The 14824-nt window shown below is 39.4% G+C and overlaps 1 long non-coding RNA gene across 1 annotated transcript; it reads left to right on the top strand.

Annotated features, from left to right (window-relative positions):
• Nucleotides 1-12204: 12204 nt before the first annotated feature.
• On the top strand, nucleotides 12205-13598 carry LOC149492728 (uncharacterized). The gene is made up of 3 exons (XR_016318961.1): nucleotides 12205-12343; nucleotides 12568-12723; nucleotides 12900-13598. It is a non-coding gene; the product is annotated as an uncharacterized LOC149492728 (long non-coding RNA).
• The last annotated feature ends 1226 nt before the right edge of the window (nucleotides 13599-14824 follow it).

The raw sequence follows: 14824 nt of genomic DNA, 5'->3' as shown, positions 1-14824 counted from the left end.
TGAGCAACCGATCACACATTTATCACGAACGCATGGCATGAATTTTGCATTTAAACTAAGCACCACGCGTTGATCCTGAAAATTTTATTTTATTATGCTCTAATTTTTGCCTAGGCCGCCCTTTCGGGTTTTCAACCTAGCGAGCTTAATTTTTACCTAAGTCGCCCTTTCGGGTTTTCAACTTAGCATTTTTTTTAATTTAATTTAATTTTTTTTTGTTAATCGAAATCATCACTTCAGATATAGAATTTCTTCATTTGGTCTTGATTGACGATTCGATTGACAGGTTCCCCTTCCATAGTGACCAATTCAGCGGCGCCTTTTGCTAATAGTTTATGAATTCTGAACGGTCCATGCCAGTTGGGTTTAAATTTCCCACCAGGATGATGTTGGGCTTCGTGATCCAATAATCTGATCAATACCAAATCTCCGTTCTTTAAGGCCCTTGGATGTACCCGCTTGTTGTAGAAACGAGCAATCCTCCTTTTTCTCATCTGATCCTAGAATCGAGCATTCAATCTTCTTCCATCTAAGAGCATCAAATCTTCATATCTCTTCTTAACCCATTCCTCTTCGGTCAGACCAGCTTCTACCAAAACCCTGAGAGACTGCTTTTAGAGCTCTATCAGTAACACTGCCTCCATTCCGTATACAAGTTCGAAGGGAGAAGCTTTGTTTACTGATTTGAATGCAGTGCAATGCCCCCAGAGTGCGAAAGGAAGTTTCTCAGCCCAGCTTCTGTACCTTTCACACATCTTTGACATGATTCTTTTGATCTCCTTATTCGCAGCTTCTACTGCACCATTAGCCTGAGGGCGATAAGGAGAAAAATGGTGATGCTCAACCTTGTATCTGTAAAGCAATTGGCCAAGGTCTGCCTGAAAGTGAGAGCCATTATCTATAATTATATGATGGGGAACACCATAGCGACAGAAAATGTTCTGTTCGATGAATCTCGCCACATGTTTGGCGGTTAAGGTTTTGTAAGATTAAGCCTCAATCCATCTAGAGAAGTAGTCAACTGCAACCAATATATACTGATGGCCGTTGGACGCTGCTGGTGAAATTTTGCCGATGATGTCTATACCCCATGCAGAAAAAGGCCAAGAAGGAGTTGTCGGGTGGAGTTCAACAGCAGGTAAGTGGTTTTTATTATCATGGTATTGGTAAACTTTGCAATGCCGCACATAATGAACACAGTCACCTTCCATCTGCAGCCAGAAATAACCCAGCCTCATGATTTTTCTTGCTAAGCTCATGCCGCTTAAATGAGTACCGCAGACTCCTTCATGCACCTTCCTCATTATGTCTTCTCCCTCTCTCTTACTCACACATCTCAGCAACATTCCATCCCAAGCTCTTCTGTATAGTTCACCATCGGCCAGAACATAATTCAGAGCCATTTTTCTGAGAACTGCACGGTCTTCCTTCGTAGCATTATCAGAAAAAGTACCGTCTTTCATGTACCTCAGGATATCCGTGAACCATGGTTCTTCCTCCGATTCTATCTGGTTCACATAATGTTCTTGATAGCACGGGATATTGGCTGCGGTAATGATAAATGGCTTCTTCGAAACTTTGCTTAAATCCTGCCAAGCCGATGCTAAGTTTGCCAAGGCATCTGGAATTCTGTTATAGGTTCTTCCTATGTGAGTGAAAGTGATCTTGTCGAATAGTGCTGCTTTCTTCAACAAGTACTCAACATAGGGTTTTAGTCTTTCTTCCTCTACCTTCCATCTCTCGTTAGCATGTTCGATAACCAATAACGAAGCTCCTATTACTTCGACCTCCTTAGCACCGGATACAAGGAGAGCTTCCATCCCCATGATGCATGCTTTATATTCTGCCATGTTATTAGTGACCGGAAACAACAGTCTCTTGCACATCGTGGTAACCTCGCCATTAGGTGCTTCAATTACAATACCAGCTCCGGCTCCATTTCTATTGGCTGATCCATCAAAGTACAATTTCCAAGCTCCTGCTTCGGTACATAATAAGTGCTCGTCCGGGAACTCCAATTCCCAAGGTTCATCACTTGCAATTGGATTTTCTGCCAAGAATTCTGCTACAGCCCGACCTTTGACCGTTTTCTTCGTTATAAACTCTGCATCCACGCTAGACATCTGAATTAACCACTTAGACAACCGTCCCTCTAGAGTGGGCGTTTTCTGCAAATACTTCAGAGGATCAATTTTGGAGACAAAAGTGACCTTGAAGGAATCAAAGTAAGGCCGCAACTTCTTTATCGACCACACTACTGCCATGCATGTTTTCTCAATCAGATTGTACTTCTCTTCTGTAGGCAGTAGTTTCTTGCTAATGTAATAGATAGCCTTTTCTACTCCAGCTGTGTCCGGCTGTACCAATATTGCTCCCACTCCTGCGTCTTCTACAGATAGATACAAGATTAGAGGTTCTCCCGGTCTTGGTGAACTGAGCACCGGTGGATTCATCAAGTATTTCTTTATGTGGTCAAAAGCCTTCTGGCAGTCCTCGTTCCACTTGACCGACTGATTCTTCTTCAGTAGCTTAAAAATTGGGGCACAGGTGATGGATAACCTCGAAATAAACCTGCTGATGTACTGGATCTTACCTAGGAAGCTTCTCACCTGACGTTCTGTTCTCGGCGGTTCCATGTCCTGAATGACTTTTATTTTGTCGGGGTCAACCTCAATCCCATTAGGTCCTACAACAAAACCTAATAACTTCCCCTTTGTTACTCCAAATACGCATTTCTTGGGATTGAGTCTCAAGTTGTACTGCTTGACCCGTGCGAAGAACTTTTCCAACATTTCCGCATGTTCTTCCTGCGTCTTTGTCATGATCACCATGTCACCTACATATACCTCCAACCCTTTATGGATCATATCATGAAACAATGTTGTAGCCATTCTCTAGTATGTTGCCCCGGCGTTCTTCAATCCGAATGGCATCACTTTGTAGCAAAATGTTCCGAAGTCCGAGGTGAAGGCCGTCTTGTGCTTGTCCACTAAAGCCATCAGTATTTGATTGTATCTGGAGAATCCATCCATAATAGAATAACATCCCATTCCGGCAGCACTGTCGATTAAAACATCTATGTGCGGAAGTGGAAAGTCATCTTTAGGTGAGGCTTTATTCAAGTCTCTGTAATCAACACAGAACCTTATCCTCCCATCTTTTTTCAATACCGGGACTATATTAGCCAACCATTCCGGATAGTGTACTACTTCTAAGAATCCTGCATCCAACTGCTTCTGGACTTCAGCTTTGATCTTATCCTGCCACTCTGGTCTGACCCTTCTCCTTTTCTGCTTTACCGGCTTAACACTCGGATCAGTAGGAATGAAGTGCTCTGCTATTGATCTGTCGATCCCTGGCATGTCCGCATAGCTCCAGGCAAATACCTCTGAATTTCTTTTAATACATTCTTGAAGATCCTGTCTGAGTTCAGGTTTAAAGTCTGATCCGATTTCGATTATTTTAGGATCTTTAGTAGTGCTTAAGTTAAATGCAAAATGATGCAATGCATTTATGTCAAATATGCGCGTGGTATAATTAATGCCATGAACGTGACAATTAGGAAAACAAGAAAACAAATAGTCAAAGTTCACTTCCATTGATTGAAATAAAAGAGGAAAGCCATCCATACTGTTCTCAAAACAAGCATCAGAAAAGCAAAATACAGGATTAACTGCCTGTTCAATACATTCATTACAAGTGTCTTTTATTGCCTGGATCACTTCGTCGGCATCTGCAAATCCTGCTTCTTCCTCCGGGGTAGCTTCTATCTTCTCTTCAGCTAGCTTCACCTCCAATGCCTCCCTCTCCGCTTCTTCAGCGTCTTCGGCAGCTAGAACCGACTGTAGGATGCGCGCCTTGGCTTTTTGTTCTTACATCAGCTTTGAAGCTTCATCCCCAATCCCTAGAAAGTCTTCAAACTTGGATATCTTCTTCAACCACTCAGATTTAGTGCTTGCTTGTGTCATACCCACCATAAACTCAGTCCCATCTACCAGCTGTTCCAAGGAAGGTTCGGGCGACTTGATCAGCTTCTCCTCATAATCAGTCATAAATATCTCCAAACCGGGGTAGGTCTTTCCCCTACTCTGAAATTCCCCTTCAGCTTATGGAACAAAGAATATCTGATTCACATTCGACGCTCTGATTGGAGACCGAACCTCATATTTTTCTTTCCTTCTATTTTCAGAATAGCCCAATCTGCGCTTGTCTTGTTGACCCAATGCCGATGAGAGAGGCTCAAACCTTCCTTGCAACTCCCGGCCTAGACCCTTGCCGTATTGCCAATTCATCTTCTTCATCATCTTCCTAGAGAAAGGACTCATTCCATTCACTGCACATTTGCTCTTGGCGGGGGACGCATCAATTACTGCCACCTGAAAACCCGATAACGGTACTGCCAGCTCTAAACCTTCCACTGTTGCCACACTCAGATCCTCTTGCGCGTTGACTGTCACCATATCCGTACCCCACGAAATTTTTACTTTTCTGTGCAGAGTGGACGGAACTGCGCTAAAGGGTGTAGCCATGGTCTTCCTAGCAAAAGAGCATAATTGGCTAAGATGTCAAGCACAACTACATCTACCCAACTTTCCACAGCTCCCATGGATATCTTTGCTTTAAAAGTCCCTTTTGCATTCCGCATAGTATTATCATAAGCCTTGACCACCATATTTGATGGTTCGAGTTCAGACTCTTCAATTTTAAATTTGGATAGCATCTTCAGTGGACATACACACAATGCTGATTCATTATCCACCATCACATTCCGGGTATCTCGTCCATTGACGGCGATATGAATGTACAACGGCTTACAGTGGTTTCTTCCTTCTAGTGGAAGGTCTGAGTCAAAGAAAGTGATCTCGCCTATCCTCCGTTGTAGCACATTGATCATATCAACACTTTGAATTCGCGCTGGCACTCTGACAAAAGTCATGGCTTCAAGTAAAGCTTCCCTATGTTCCTTAGATGCTATCAACAAATCCCATATTGAAATGTCAGCTCTTGTTCTTTGTAATTGACTCAGCACCGAACTGGCAGTCACCCCATTAGGAGCCTTGTTCTGACTGCTTTCTCCAACCTCAACAGTCTTCTTCTGTCCTTTTACTACCTCCTCCTCTTTCTTCTTTTCTTTCGGCTCCTCTCTGCCTTTCTCTGTCATTCTCTGCTTCGTTCCGTCAACAGCAACCTCTTTCCCCTTGGTCTGCATACTGCTCTCGGGATTGTACACCCGCCCACTCCGGGTCAAACTCTGAACACCTACCTCGTTCACTTCCTCCTCACTGCTATAGTACCACTGTTCTTCTTGATCAGCTAAGCTCTTCTGAATGGCCAGATGGCCAGCTGGAGCTATTCATCTTCATCCTCTGGTACATCACCCACTTTCACAGTGATACTTTTCTCGATTTCAATCTTCATTGGCACCTTTTCTTCCTCATCACTACTACAATCATCCCATATGTTCAACATTGCGCACATCCGCTCTTCCCATTCCGCTTCGGCCAGTAGCAAGCCACTCCCGATCGCATTGACCGATCCACCTGACTGAGTCTTACGGGAGGGATAATTATACTGATATTGGGGAAGCGGGTTGTTCTTGGTACTTGGCTTGCTCTTGTCTGAAGGCTTGGTAATCTTCCCGCTATCAATCAAATCCTGAATATCGTGCCTTAATTTGAAACATTCATCAGTTGAATGCCCTTTGCACTGATGATAATCACAGTTTCGGTCCATATACCTCCCTCGCACGGGCTTAGTCGGATCGACCGGCAGCTTTGACAACACTCCGTTCTTGATGCATGACCTTAGCACTGTGCTCAAGGGTCTGCCTAAATCCGTGAATTCTCTTCTGGCTCTCTCATTAACTGCCCCCACTATGGCATTACTGTTCCCTGACTGGTTCTGATTACTGCCCCAGGCACCTCTGTCACCATAAGAAGTCCGGTAGTTGCTAAATCCTCTGTTCTTTTTCTTTTCTTCCTTATACAGCTCTTCTATGTTCAGGCCAGCGCTTTGAACTAGAGCAAAATCGGTGAGAGGTTGGGTTAACATCCTTTCCTTGAAGAAGGGCAACAGGCTCCTACTAAAGATACGAATCAATTCTTTATCCTTCGGTCTTGTCTGAACTCTATACAGCTTCGTTCTCCACCTCCTGTAGTAATCAGAAAAGCTTTCATCTTTTCCCTGTCTTAAACTTTCCAAGTCGCGTAAGCCAAACTCGTCACTCTCGTCAGTCTTGAAGTGTTTAAAGAAAGCGGTCTGCAACTTGATCCAATTCTTCTGCACCTCTTCATCTAGACCATCATACCACCTCCGATAGTCTTTATGCAGTGTTTGCGGGAATGCGCGCAAAACATCTTCCTCGTTATACCGGTTCATCTGTGACACTCGGAGAAATTCGGACAGGTGAGAACGAGGATCATTATCTCCTTCAAATATGGTATGCTTGAAAGTCTTGAATGAGGCAGAACTGCTCGGGTGTAAAACATATTCAGTTATGTGAAAGTTGGTGACCGGGTCTTTTTCTTTTACTGCAGCCATTTTGTCAAATCTTTCCTTCAGCTCAGCCAGTTGCTTGAGCACATCATTCTCAACAGGTGTGGCGTTTCCCACAGAAGTCTGATTATCTGACACAGGGTCAGGCACTTGCCTCTCTTCAACCACAGGCTGGCTGCTAGAAGGGGGAGTATTTTGGTTTTGAGCCCTGTCTTGAGCGAGAGCAGCGGCCACAATCTGAGCGATGGTCCTCATCTGAGCTTGTGAAAACCCGGGCTCACCCCCTATATCATCTGCCATTTCTACTGAATCTGAGTCGGGCTCTGAATCTGATGAACTTGGATAGTTTACTGAACTGACCGGGATGAACTCGGGGATTGGGGATGTTCTGAGTAGACGCTGACCAGGATGTCGGTGCCAAACTCTCGAAGCAGTTTCCCGGGAAGGATCAATTCTGATAGAAAAAAATTCTGAGTTAAAGGGGGGTCCTACATGTATGCATGCGAAAATGAAAGCACATAGGATGAAAAATGCATTTCTAATGTGCTAAAGCCAGCATGGAAATAAGATCTCGAGTTCAACGACTGGACCAAAAATTCGGTATGAATAATATAACAATAACTTATTTTGTATTTAAGCATTTCGAACATTATCTGTCGTCGACCGTTCCTTTTGGATTTTTGATCGACCATTTTCTCTCAAATCCCTAACTTTTGCCTCGGAATGAAAGAATTTTCGAGCGGGATTTTATTATTTTGTTATTGCGTATTTTATGTATCCTTACTTTTTGCCTTGGAACATATGGTCCCAAGCAGGATTTTCATTTTATTCTGTTACAAATTTTCTAATCTCTCACTTATTTTCAGATAATGCGAGAAATGTAAAAATACAAAGGAATCACAACCCCTTTATATCTCCCTTTTCTTTCGGGTATCGATTCACTATAAGCGATTGCATAATATTATTCAAAAAGAATTTGAAATCCAGTCTTAAAATCAAGGTCAAATGTCCATACCGAACATTAGCTCTTATTAATGCATGGCTGAAAAAGAAAAACGTTACATGGTGCATGAATGCCACAACATATGTACAGTTTATATCAAATAGGGGAACGGGAGTTGGGAAATGCATGCCTTCCAACCTTATTTCTCCCACACACGAATTCCGTTGGTATAAATTCTGACATCTGTTTCCTAGGAATTGGTCTAATCTCGACAACCAGCAGGGGGTTTTGAGATTGACGAAATAAACTCTCGGAAATGAATGTGGCATATCAACAGCAAACAGAATCGGGTGCACCTTAGGGGAAGTAACTAAAGCTTTTATCTATGTGCATTAGCTTTGGTCTTATTGGGTTTAACAAAGTCTGGGTTCCGCAAACAGGATTCGGGCTTTGTTGGGCCTACTCCTTTTGACGCACCTTTGAGGTACTAGGCTTGTGGTTGGTAGTAATGTTAATTCTCGGATGGATGCACCTAAAACATGATGTTTAGGCTAGATCCACCGTCAAACTTAACACCAGTACCGAAGGGTAGTACGGGTAGAATGAGGTGAGAAGAGAGAAATGCGAATGAATGCAAAAATCCTATGAAGGAAAAAGAAAGCAATTAAACACATACGGACGATTAATAATTTTCCATCGGCTTTTCTAACCAATTTTATTTTAGAAAAGTAGGCTTTTTAGAGTCAATTCCTAATTGCAACCACTACATTGTTTATTAAAAACAACCGGGGATTAGTGGGTGCAAAATCCCCAGTGAAGTCGCCAAACTGTTTTCCCCCCCGGAGAAAATCAAAAAAGTTTTTTTTATTTGTTTTGATATGTTTTTTTTAAATGTTTATTTTGGAAAAATGGTGATAAAAACCTCTTTTTGGATATGCACTGCCGATAAATCGGTCTTATAAAACATTTTAAGTCGCCACCCATTATTTCGGCAATGGGACCGTTTCCAATTTTATTTTATAAAAGTGACTTCATTTAACCCAATTTTATTCAAGGCCAAATTATTTAGAAAAACTGGTCAAGCGAACCAATGAGGTTCTAGGTAAGGGAATTGGGTACGTCGGCCCGTTGGAAGCCGACGCCCGAAAAAATCGGCCTCTTTTAACCTACCATTTCTAATTTTATTTTATTTTAGAAAAGCCAATTTATTTAAACCCATCCCAAATAAATCGAACCGAGTTCCTAGGTGGAAAATTAATTAACCGTCCCAATTAGGTTCATTCATTGCATTCATCACAAATAAATCATCATATCCATCATCCACCCATAATACATATCAAATAAAGATAAAAAGACCCGCTCTTGCCTTATGGTTAAAGGCGGGCCACAAACCGAGTTTAATAATATAATTAATGATAAACAATAAGAAATAAATCCTAAAAATCTCATAATCATCAATAAGTAATTGATTTAGTTTGATTAAGGCTCAGTTTGCCCATAATTGAGCATTTTCCGGGTTAGGATTAAAATCTACTTAATGAAATGAAATTAAAATAAAATAACAAAAAATAAATTGAAACTAGGAAACAGTCGCGTCACGCGGGTGTTCTATGGAAGAACAGTTGTGTGGCGCAACTCTTATCCTTTATTCTGGAACCCATAAAAGTTGCGTCACGCAGCTGTTCTATGAAGAACAGTCGCGTGACGGAACTCTATCATATTACTGGAACTTGGAATAGTCGCGTCACGCGGGTGTTCTATGGAGAACAGTCGCGTGACGGAACTCCTACCTACGTGACGGAACTGTTTGTGACTTATTCCAAATCCTTGACTTTATTGATTATTTATTCAAGATATCACATTAAACACAAATATGAGGATAAAAGTATACTGGGTATACAAATAGCTACGTCACGCAGGTGGTCCAGTCCGAATCAAAGACTTTTGGACATGAGCAGCCGCGTCACGCAGGTAATAGCTGCGTGACGCGACTGCTCTGGTCCGCAACTACCTTTCAAACTACCTTTTTTACGTTTCTTTTTTGTTAACAGTGGTTTAACACAACTCAGAAATACTCAGAAATGGGCAAAATAGCATTTAACCAATACCAAATTAACCAAATACTAGAAAAATGAGATTTTTAAGAGATAGAATATTAGAAATGAAAAAGAGAAGTTAGAATCGTTACCTAGCCCTCAGATTTGAGGATTGCATGCACTGAAGTTAGTTCAGAGATGTTGTATCACGATTCCAGAAGCGTGGTTATCAAGCAAATGTTTTTCTTTTGTCTTTTCTCTCTTTTGCTCTCTTTATCTTTTTTTTGTTTTTCTTTTGATTTCCAAAACCAAAAATGTCTAATGGTTTGATCTTCCTCAAGTTTACTCACTTGAGTTCTTGGGGAAGAAAACCCTAGCCGTTTTTTTTGTAAACTTAGGTTAAAGCCTTTTAATTTTTTCGAGCCAAGAATCAAAGAAAATGTCAAAAAGTCCCGTTTTTGCTGTGAAATGTTGTATTTATATGGCTAGGGCAACAGGGCAGTCGCGTCACGCGGGTAGTAGCTACGTGACGCACCCGTAAACCTGCGTGACGCGACTTACTTTTCGTACAGTTGCCGCGTATCCATACAAATGATGCAGGCCGTTGCACGGGCGCGCGCCAGAGGTGTCAGTCCTGTTAGAGCTGCGTGACGCATCTAAGAGTGTCGTCACGCAGGTACTAGCTGCGTGACGCAGCCCTAACACGGGTCAGGCTCCTTTGGGCGGTTTGATTCAATTTTTGGTTCAAACACTTCTGGTTTATCGTGATACCTTGTCCCTTGTCCTCATATCATCATTGGGTCAGGTGGAGGCATAAAATCACGCGTCAACACCTCCTTCATCGGATCCACCAACACCATCAGATGACAAATTCTGCTTCTTGTGCATCTTTCCATCACCTATCACACATCCTACCAGCATTCCAGTGCCTACTTCTGACCCTACAGAGTCTAGAGCCGACACTACAGCTCCTCATACAGACACCTCTGGGTTCTAGAGCCATAGATTTGATTTTGGACCTTTCTAGGATTTTTTTTTTTTTTTTTACTCATAAATACTACATCTGCTAATAGATTTCTTATTTTCGGCAAATTATGGAATGTGCTTGGTGATGGGATGCATATGTATGTATGTATGTATATATATACATATAGGTGTACAAATTTTTGGTTTTCATGCCATTTTTCATTATTTTTTTCTGTAATTTTAAATTTTCAACCAATTAGTGCAACAACAATAAATAAATAAATAAATAAATTTTATGCCACAAACTTAGCGATCAAACACATACCAATTAGCGACCGATTTTGCAATCGATTACCGATCATTCAATGCCCGTTCTTATTTGCGACCGAAGTGCGACCAATTACTTGGATCCCCTTCGATGTCGTATTGCGACCGACTGCTTCACAACTGCGACCAGCTTTAGTGTTCGCTATTTTGCAATCAATATCTGCGACCATTTGTTGTTGTCGCTATTTTGCGACCGACTTCATTTTCGGTCGCTGAAAAATTAGCGACTAGGTTTTCAGCGTTCGACTTCGGTTGGTCGCAAAGCGGTCGATGTATAGTAATTGACCAATTTGTCGGTTGTTAATCAATGCTTTGTTTGTAGTGAAACATTTGCTTCTACTAAACAAAGAAATAAATAAGAAAAGAGAGTTTAATCTTTATATAGAAGACTCTAAAAATTTTTAGCCCCTTAATGATATTTGGTACAAAAGTAATTGGTAAAAAGATTACCAATTAAGCAAAAACTCACCCTCACATAGCACGCATTTCGTTTGTAGTAATGGTCTACAGATAAAGCATATTTATAGCATAAGACCATTTAAATTTGAAATAAAATATTTCACCTGCTATTCGAATAACCTCAAAATTCATTTTCTCTATGTCTTTTCATTATCAAAACTATGTGAATGTTCATCACTTAGGCTCCAATTCGCATTCACAACATAGTCATAAACCCCACTAGCTGCCCAAGGATGGAAGGGGGTGATAACAAATAATAAATTTGCGAGCAGTAAGGATACTTTGAACTCAGCAAATTCAAAGATTCCATCATAATTCGAGAAGAGCTCCGACTCAATCTTGGCCCTATAGACATGGATAACAGTGACATGTGTTCATTCCCGCAGCTCTATACAAAAATTGTTGTAGTGAGCTAACCAAATATCAGATCAATGAAGAAAGAAAATGGATCTAAGAAGAAGAGATGGTGAATTGAAGATTTAAGGAAGAAGAAGAGAGAAGAACAGAATAGAAATAAAATGAAAAAATTCAATTGCATTGAGATTGGGATAAGTAAAGGGCATTTTGTCTTTTTAATACAAATTAACAGTAAAAAGTTACAAATTGAATGAAAGTACTAAACGGTATAATGAAATTGATATATAGGGATATTATAATGTATTAAAAAAAATGAGGACGGACTAATGTTTTCTGGCATTATGCAGGTACGTAATAATAATTTTTCTTTGATTAATTATTGATAAGTGAAAATTAAAAGAGGCAATTCAGAGAATATATAATTATATTGGATTTTTTTCTCTGTCCCTTAAAGGTATTCGTACAAGAATTATTGAAAAGTAAAATATTCGTTGCCTTCGTCTGAGCAGGGGACAATGCATTAATCGTTAAGCAAATATCACGTATGATTCAATGTGAATCTTTCACTGAGTGTTATATATTTAAAGAAGAAAGGGGGATTAAATAAGGAAGAGAGAAAAGAAAGGTATTTATATTTCCTTTCCATTTTGTCAAGTCAACTTCAACTGACCTTTTTAACATTTCCTTTTCTTTGCAGATATGGCTTCAAAAGAATATTTGAAGAAACCAGATGATGCAAGAAAGAAAAGAAGTTCCACAGGTAAATCTACAAAAATTAGGGAGAAAAAGAAAGTAGGACCTGTTTTGATTATGAGGGCGAGCAGGTGTTAGTGGAGTTTTCTCATAAAAAATCCTTGGTGTCAGTTCCTAGATCACTGGTAGCTGATATTACAAAATCTACTAAGCAAACTGCCTTAGCTCGGGAAATTTATAGTGGCGATTCAAAGGGATTTTAACACTGAATTTGTCAATCTTTCTTTGCAGGAAGAAAATGTTGTTCCAATTGAAAAAGCTTTAGAGAGGCAATCAAGAAAAAGGGCTCGAGAGGAATCTTCTCATGAGCAGAGTTCAAGGCGTTGGAACGTTGGAGCTTTTATCAAGGCTATTCATGGCTCTTCTGCGTCTGTCTTAGACAGCCCTGTGAGCAAGGATTTCTCCGAGCTTTGTATTCTTGATTGGGATTTCAATTATTTTGATCATATAGATGAAAATGTCTTCTTGGACGGGATGAATTCAATCTTCTCGTTGTAAGTCAACTATTTGTCTCTTCATTTTTTTGTTTTTTTTAATAAATATTATCTTGCTTTCCTTTTCAGCTTGTGCATCAAACTGCTGTAATGAAGAAACAAGTTCGGGATCTTTAAATGCATTAATATGCAAAAGAATGAAGCCTTTCAATTGGCTGAAACTGTTTAGGATCTTTTGGAAGCAAAATTCAATACTCATATAATCAAGAGATTTAGCACACTCACAAAGAAGTTAAATTTTGCTACAGATGAGTAAAAAAGGGTAGCTAATAATGCTCTTGATTGAGTAGCAAAAACATGAAGTTGGAGAATAAAAAGGTTGAGCTGCTGAATAAGTAGAGTCAAAATGTAGCAGGAGAAACAAAATCTTGAGTTGGAAAAAAATGAGCTTCTGATTGAGCGCGATCAGTTAAAGTTAGATTTGGAGAAGACTCATGAGAATGAGTCGAATGGCACTAACTTTGCGCTTAACACTGATGAGATTTTTCAAAATAGAGTGATTGCTCTCAAAGTTCGTTTTCTCAATGAAGATTTCGATTTCATTTCTGACATCTCTCTTGTGGGCGAAGAGGCTGAGGAGTTGAATAGAGTAGTTGATGATGCTCCATGTAGAGAAGTTGATATTGAGTTGAATAAGTGGATAAACAAAATAAAGAACAAGAGTTGGGTGTTGTTCTTCCAAATGTAGATTTGGTTCCTCCTAATGAAGGAGTTTGCTAAAATTTATGTACTTTTTGTTTATTAATGAATTTGTTTATTTTGTTTAAATTCTGGAGGTATTTTTTCTAATTTTTGAGCTTCTTAAGCCTCAAAAATTAATTCTGATGAGCTTCCTTATGCTCAGAAATTTTCTTATTATTATTATTATTATATTTTTTGAGCTTCTTGAGCTTCAAATTATTTTTAAGTTTTTTAGAATACTCGCTGAATGCTTGATTCATTTTTGGTGAATACTCAGATTCATTTTACTTTTTTGCGCATGCATGTAATTTTTGTAAATAGGGAAGACCTATTTATTAGGATCTGATTTTATTCTCGAGCTCCCTTGAGTTTTCCTTTTACATCCATTTCCTAGGTTAAAAAAGCTGACTTTTATCTATTTATTCATTCACGAGAAATGGTACAAATCTTAGATGTAGTATTTTCCATGGTTCTGAAAATCAAATCGGACCAATCGGTTTGACCGGTTTAATTGAAAACCGGCCTTTAGTCTAGTCTGGACTGGACATCTAAAACGTAAAATTAAAAAATAAATGAAAAGCGGTAAAAATCGAGAGAAAATCAGAAAACTGGACCGGTATTTACTACGGTTCAATTCAAAACAACAATCACTCTCATGAGTCAACCTGTTTCAAAACTAGAGTTTATAGAGAAATAGAAGCGAATCAGAGAAATGAGATCGGAAATTGTTGAAGAAAGGGGATTGATATCTTCTGGTGATCTTGGTTTGGACCATCATCTTGTGGGTCTTGTGGATTATGGGTTTCTAGCTCAGAGACTTCTCTTCTCCTTATTGTTGTTGTTGTTCTTGATTGTTAGTGATAAAGTTGAGGTCTTTTAAAGGAGAGGTGAGAGATCGATTTTGAGAAGTTGCAGGAAAATTCATGTTGGCCAAGGTAACTACAATGGAGGCAGAGCGGCAGAGGCGTTCACTACAACACCAAAAGTAAATTGATTTCTACCGGGTCACCAACCCTACTTTTAACCTTTTTTTTTTTTTTCTTTTGAGAAGGTACTTTTAACTTATTTAACTTTACTTTTTCATTTAAAAATTATTTTTTTAGCTTTGAGTTTAACTTTAATTTTTATTTAAAATTATTCCCTTTTTTTTGGAATTATAATGTATTACATTACTTGTTAATATTGTTTTCATATAGCTAATATTGTTTTTGTATGCATGAAAATACAAATTTTAATATAATAAAATAAAAAGAGATTTATTAATTCAAATTTTGTATTATGTCTTAAAAATTATCCTCTTATAAAAATTATTT

The sequence above is a fragment of the Jatropha curcas genome, chromosome 11 (assembly GCF_041381405.1).
Source record: "Jatropha curcas cultivar XTBG-Jc1 chromosome 11, XTBG_Jcur_1.0, whole genome shotgun sequence".
NCBI lineage: Eukaryota > Viridiplantae > Streptophyta > Magnoliopsida > Malpighiales > Euphorbiaceae > Jatropha > Jatropha curcas.
Note: the sequence above shows the minus strand (reverse complement) of the source record. Positions and strands in the feature narration are given on the sequence as shown.